The sequence below is a fragment of the Myotis lucifugus genome, unplaced genomic scaffold (assembly GCF_000147115.1).
Source record: "Myotis lucifugus unplaced genomic scaffold, Myoluc2.0 scaffold_45, whole genome shotgun sequence".
Lineage (NCBI taxonomy): Eukaryota > Metazoa > Chordata > Mammalia > Chiroptera > Vespertilionidae > Myotis > Myotis lucifugus.
This window is the reverse complement of record NW_005871093.1, coordinates 3,321,560-3,328,663: the sequence shown is the minus strand read 5'-3', so window position 1 is coordinate 3,328,663 and position 7,104 is coordinate 3,321,560. Positions and strand designations below refer to the sequence as shown.

The following is a 7,104-nucleotide window of genomic DNA, read 5'->3' as shown; positions in this document are numbered from 1 at the left end:
TGTTGAAATAAAAGACCACCTTTGAAAAAAAATTCTGGAAATATTCTGAAAATCTCAGCATAAGGAAGGACATTCTAAAGATCAGAAGTTGCCAGTACTGAAATAGACTTACCTGTAAGAAGGGAACTCCCATCACCAAAAGAATTTCAGTGAGTCCTAGGTGGCCATCCCTGAGGGTCACAATGGAGACAATTTCTCATTGGATGAGAGCCTACATGAGGTGGCCTCTGTGGTACCAGCCAGTTCTAAGACTCGACAGTTTTGTGAATCTAAGGCTTGCAGCGGTTCTCAACCTGTGGGTCACCACCCCTTTGGCAGTCGAACGACCCTTTCACCCTAAGACCATCCTGCATATCAGATATTTACCTTACGATTCATAACAGTAGCAACATTACAGTTATGAAGTAGCAACGAAAATAATTTTATGGTTGGGTCACAACATGAGGAACTGTATTTAAAGGGCCAGAAGGTTGAGAACCACTGGCTTAGAGGATTCTGACTCTGAATCAGTAGCTAAAATGTCATCTAACACCATCCCATGGGGCAGCCTATTTGCCACACTAACATCTCCCCACAGAACGCCACCGCTCTAAGTGTCCTGCGTGTGCTGATGTTTAATTGCTTTTTTTGCTGCTTGGCCCAGAATGAAGCTGAGTTTTATTTCGACTAAAGCAATTTTAATACATCTGGGAGAAACAAAAAGGTATAATAATGCACGTTGGGTCTATGAAAAGATCACATTGTTTTATAGCAGTCCATAGTGAAAAGGAAGCACATTGGCGCACATAACAAAAATTCTATCTCAGTCATTTAATATTTAGTGCAAGGCCAGAGGAAGTAAAATCAGACCTGGATTCCGTTCAACACCCAGGTCAGTGGTGCAATGTGGGCAAATGATGAGCGTTTCCGTTCATTTACGTTGGCAGATTTCCAAGGCCGCTCCACATCTGTACTGTGAAGCTTCTGTGGGCAGGCAGCGGGGCAGAAGACGTGCAATGCTCTCCACAATGTTGTGGTGACACTTCTGGGGCGAACAATCAGGCCTCTGCTCACTGAACTGAGCACTGCTTGCAGCAAACTCGGCGACTCAAGGAAAAACCCATCGCTCTGGGGGAACTTCAGAGCTATACTTCACAGCGAAACTGAGCAGGATAAAGAAGGAAGGTGGAGGGGTGAGCTGGAAAAAAAATCCACAGTGTTTGCGGGTATTAGATGGGGTTTGCCAAAGAAATTAGCTTTACAGAGATAACCTCTCAAGAGTACTCTCTTTTCCTTTACAAGGCTGGACACTACAAATTTAGAATGCATGTCGTTTTAAAACAAGGACTGATACGAATGGTAATTTTCCTCCTCGTTGGTCATTAAATGAATATCTTTTTTTTTTAACTATCAGAGGAACATTGCACATGGCAGGCTGGCTCTCGAGCAGCCATGCCTCAGCTTCCTCCGGGGTTTGCTTTTTCTGCAAATCTGATGAATATCTTTTTAAGTGACCTTTGACATCTCCAGGAATGGTCTTCCTACAAATGTTGAAAGTGAAGAGAAACAAGACTCAACTGTTCTCTTTGGATCTGAAAGTGTCTAAATAAGTCAGCTTGTAATCACCAAAAATGTGCCTTGAAAAACGAACTAAATAAAAGACAGGTAACAAATTAACTCTATAAGAATGAAATGTACTGAACAGATAGATTAAGTCAAGGTCAAGAACAAGTATTTATTCTGATTTACAGGCTTTCGTGGGACTCTGTTGGCAGCACATAAAGTAGCCATTCTCAGAGGCACTTACTCACTGTGTTCTTTGTCGATATATGGTAGGGCCATCACACAAAGCATTTGGCCCCAATAGAACAGACATGGGATCCAAAGGCCTAAATAAGCAAATGACCTTCGATGTGGCCTTGAGTAAATCATTTAACTTTCTAATCCTTGTCGACAAAATCTGAGCTAATAAAATCTATTTAACTGGTTACTATGGTGATTGAATTTTATAATTAATCTAATTATTTGAACATTTAAATGCATATTTAAAATGTACCAGGCATAAAGGATCTAAGTAGACATTTCTCCAAAGACATACAAATGTCCAATAAGCACTTGAAAAGATATCCAATATCATTAGCCATCAGGGAAATGTAAATCAAAACCACAATCAGATACCACTAATATCTACTAGACCGGCTCTAATAAAAAAGACATATAATAAAAAGTATTGGTGAGGATGTGAAGAAATTGCGACCCTCAAACACTACTAGTGGGAATGTAAAATGATGCAGCTACTTTGGAAAATAGTCTGGTAGTTCCTCAAAAAGTTAAACATAGAGTTATCATAAGACCCAGCAATTCTACTCCTAGGTATGTTCCCAAGAAAAAATGAGAACATATTCCCACACAAAAACTTGTACATGAATGTTCATAGCAGCATTTCTCATAATGGCCAAAAAAGTAAAAACAACCCAAATGTCCATCATCTGACAAATAGATAAATAAAATGTGGTATATCCCTATAATGAAATATTATTTGGCAATAGAAAGGAATACAGTATTGACACATGCTACAACATGGATGAACCTTGAAAACATTATACTAAGTGAAAGAAACCAATCACAAAAGACCACATATTGTGTGATTCCATATATATGAAACTAGTGCCCCGGTGCACAGATTCATGCACATTGAACGGAAATTAATTAGAAGGTTGCCAGTGGGGCAGGACTGGGCGAGATGGAACCCCCGGAGCCAACCTCCCACAGTCCCTCCCCAGCCCGCCGTACCTGGGCCAGCACCGGGGCTCAAAGGTTGTCTGTGGAGTGAGCGGGGTCCCTCTGGCAGGTGAGGTCCCTTGGCCTGGCCCGCGGGGATCGGTCTGAAACCGCCTCTCCGACATCCCCCAAGGGGTCCTGGATTGTGAAAGGGCAGTTCTCAGGTGACGCACCCCAGAATAGGGCTCCCTCCTCTCTGGTTCCAGGTGTGTCACCTGAGAACCGCAGCTGCCAAGCCACCGCAGCTCGGCAGCTCCTGCGTTGAGCGTCTACCCCCTGATGGTCAGTGTGCATCATAGCTACCATTCAGATGGTTGGATGGTCACTTAGATATATATATATATATATATATATATATATATATATATATATGAAATAGGCAAGACATTAGAGACAGAAACTGGATTAGTGGTTGCCTGGGGCTCATAGGGGATGGGGGAGGGAGTATGGGGGGTGACAGATAAGTGATATTGGATTTCTTTTTGGGGTAATAAATATGTTCTAAAATTGATTGTGGTGATGGTTGTACAATTCTATGATTATAGGAAAAGCCATTGAATCATATACTTTAAACGGGCAAAGTGTATGTTATGTAAATTATATCTCAATACAGCTATTTAAAAAATCTGTCAGGTAATTTGCTAGGCACTCAATACATAACAAATGTGAAATGCACATGGTATGTGCTTAATAAATACAATGCAAACACAAAATGCCTCATTTATTTTGAATAAAGGGGGAAAAACTTTTGAAAGGAACACAAGTGCATGTGAATTATAAAAGCCTAAATTAATGAGCTAATTAGGAATAAAGTAACCATAACTAAGGCATATCAGCATGTAGTATTGTACTGGGATAGCATTAAACTGTACTTGAGTGTACAGTAAGGCAAAGCTGTTAGTGGCAATAATACTGGTAATACACTATTGAGTCGCAGTGGTATTTAAACAGAAAGCGAAGGCCATTATAAACTACACCTGAGAAGCAAAGACAAAGAGATAAAATGACAGTTTATTGCAAGTGAAGAGAAGTGAATAGGAAATGTGCCTCTACCTCTTTACTGTCTTGGCTGTTATAGTCTGAATAGGCATATTCCCCTACTTCCCTGCCTTCCCTAACACAATAAAACAGAAGCCTTGCCTTTGCCCATCCTGACATTTAAAAAAATAAACAATGTATACTTCCCTAGTCTTTGACTTTTCCCATTCTCTTGTTAGTCACAGGAGGCAATCATTTTACAACCTAAAAGCTAATGCTACCCTCAGAATTATTGATGGGCATGGATTCCTTGGAAGAAGTCACTGCCCATATCCTGCTGAAGTAAGGGGTGAACAGCCTGGGGAAATATGCTACCAGAGCTTTCAGTGGCCCAAGATCTTAGCATTCTTCTCTACAGATAGAGCAAGGCATCCTGGGGTAGCACATTCACACAAGCAAAGGCAGATCTGTGGAATATTTTATACATTTAACATGTGTCTCCCTGGAGGAAGAACTGGTGTTGTAAGGACCGAAACTCTGGATAGAAATCATATGTGGGTACAAGAAACATTTTCTTAAAAATGATAAGAGAAAAAGAGAGAGACCACTGTATCGAGACACAACAAAAAAAGAGTTGAGGTTAGAGGTAAGAAACAAAGAGAGGGAGGTGGGACAGGATGGGGAAAGAATACAATGGAGGCTGATACTGTATTTAAAAGTCACCAGAAAGAGCAATGTTAACTTTAACCACCAAAGAGAAAAAGACCTCTTTCAGGTATACCCTTTCATAAAATGAAATGGTGGCAAGAGAAAGTGAAATATCTTAAAAGTTAATGTATGTTAAGAAAAAAAAATAAGGTGGTTAGCAGAGAATAAAGAAGGCACTTCAAAGTACTAAAGAGATAATGAGTGGATATAAAATTATTCATATTGATATGACAAGGGGATGGGACTTGTGCGCCCAGAAGGCCATGACAAGGATTGATGTGCAGCACTGGGAACAGAAGGAGGACAAAAGTGAACCATGCAATAAAAACGGAGGCCAAAATTGACTACTCAATGAGTTTGGCTACAGAAGAACAGTCCAGAAAGACAAAGTAAAAGCAGATTCAATGACAGGTGTAAGAAAGAGAGGAGTAACTAAGATGCACCCCAAAAAGAAGCAAATTTAAATGAAATTCCAAAGCATTTACTGAAAGACTTACATGATTTTGAAGAAATATAAAGCATAAGCGTTTAGTTGGGAAGAGCAAGAATTTGGGAATAGAACTCAAGTTCTAAGTCTGAAAACAAGTATTCAGTTTGCAGTTTATAAATCAGTTTGTGTTCTTCCTTTTTATTCACTGGGTTTCTTTGTTTGGCTTTGTAACTGGGAAATACTTTCCCACAGAAGCAATGTAATAACTGGTGGCTAAGTTCCAAAAGCAACCCACCAAAGTCTATTTAACTATTAAAAGTCTACCTTCACAATAATTCTACTAAAATCAGCCTAAGTCCTAGGAGAAAGAAGTGACAAATGCAAGGTAGAAGAGGAAGAGAAACAAGAAGAAGAAACGGAAGGGAACGAAAGATGAAAGAAGGTTTTCTCTTTTCCTCTCAGACACAGTTTCAAGCCCTAACTTCAATATTGCTGTTTCTGCTTAGGTGTCGGTAAGATGTTGAATTCATAGTCAGCTCTAAGGCATCAAAGATTAATTCCCTTTAACCTTCCCAGAGAGAGATCATTGGAGTTTTAAAAAGTGTGAAGGAGGATATCTGGTAGTGACCTCCTGTAGGACAGCTGTCCTAACCTCTCCCAGCCTCATCTCTTTCTTGCTTCTCTAAAGGATCCAGTGTTTTGACTTAGGGCTTCTACTGGGTCTTGGTGTACAAGGGAAAGGTAGCTGTTTGTAAATTTTTAAATTTAAGAACTGGGTTGTTAATTAAAATTGTTGTTGTTTATTATAATAGTTTCTTTTGTGGTTCTTATCTGCCACTTAAAAGAAAAATTGAAGTAGGTAAAGACATACTTCAGTAATTCCCACAGCTAAAAGGATAGGTGGACAAATTTTTGTTTTCCTCATTCATTGTAGAAAATTATGGACACTGACAGAGACAGTGCCAGGAAATAAATTGATTCCCTCTGTGAGTGTGGCACTGGGACTGAACAATACAGAGGAAAAATAAAACATTAAGCCCAACTATTTTTGTAGCAAACATTTTTGTAACTGGAGAAATCCAGCGGTTTGACCAATATCTTCAAAAACCCTGCATAGTCAGAATAGAGCTTACCTGTGGGGAATTGGGTTGGGTGATTGGGGAGATGAATGGCAGGAGGAACCCTCCACAGGTGCTGGAAATATTATATGTCTATAACTAAATGGTGGTTACATATATACATGTACATGTGTAAAAATTCATCTAGCTATACACTTAAGATCTGTGTGTATGTATGTCATATGTACAAACAAACAAACAAACAATCTCAGGTTGTTGGCATCATATAAACCGAACATCTAAAGTCAACTGGATTTTCATTTTACTCTCAGATATTTTTATATGCTTTTTTAAATCATTTAAGCTTATTACATATTTAGACGGTGAGTGCATAAACACAGCAAGTCAAACTCTGGCAAGCTGGCAGATATTTATTTTTTATTTTTCCAGTTGGAATGATTTTCCCATTTTCAATCCCTAAAAGTTGGACATTTAGGTAGCCTCCAATTTTTCACTATTATGACTCACTAGAGGCCCAGTGCATGAAATTCAGAGGGGGGGGTGGGTAGGGGAGGGGGGTCCCTCAACCTGGCCTGCACCCTCACGCAATCCAGGACCCCTCAGGGGATGTCCAACTGATCCCGCAGGGATCCAGGCAGTCGGACATCCTCTCACAATCTGGGACTGCTGGCTCCTAACTGCTTGCTTGCCTGCCCGTCTGATCACCCCTAACTGCTTGCCTGCCTGCCTGCCTGATCACCCCTAACCACTCTGCCTGCCTGCCTGATCGCCCCTAACTGCCTCTGCCTGCCTGCCTGATCACCCCTAAACTGCCTCTGCCTGCCTGCCTGATCGCCCCTAACTGCCTCTGCCTGCCTGCTTGATTGCCCCTAACCACTCTGCCTGCCTGCTTGCCTGATGTCCCTAACTGCTCACCTGCCTGCCTGATCACCCCAAATTGCCTCTGCCTTGGCCCCTGCCACTGTGGCTCTGTCCAGGATGACATCCGGAAAGTAGTTCGGCTGTCTGGTCTAATTAGCGTATTACACTTTTATTATTATAGATTGTACATAAATTTTGTGTGTATCTTTCATTATTAACTAACTAGAGGCCCGGTGCACAAAAATATTGTGCACTCGGGGGGGAGAGGGGGTCCCTCAGCCCGGCCTG

At 40.9% G+C, this 7,104-nt stretch overlaps 1 non-coding gene across 1 annotated transcript; it reads right to left on the bottom strand.

The window, feature by feature from the left end:
• Positions 1–1,378: 1,378 nt before the first annotated feature.
• On the bottom strand, positions 1,379–1,529 carry LOC111825894. The gene has a single exon (XR_002829131.1).
• Between the last annotated feature and the right edge of the window lie 5,575 nt (positions 1,530–7,104).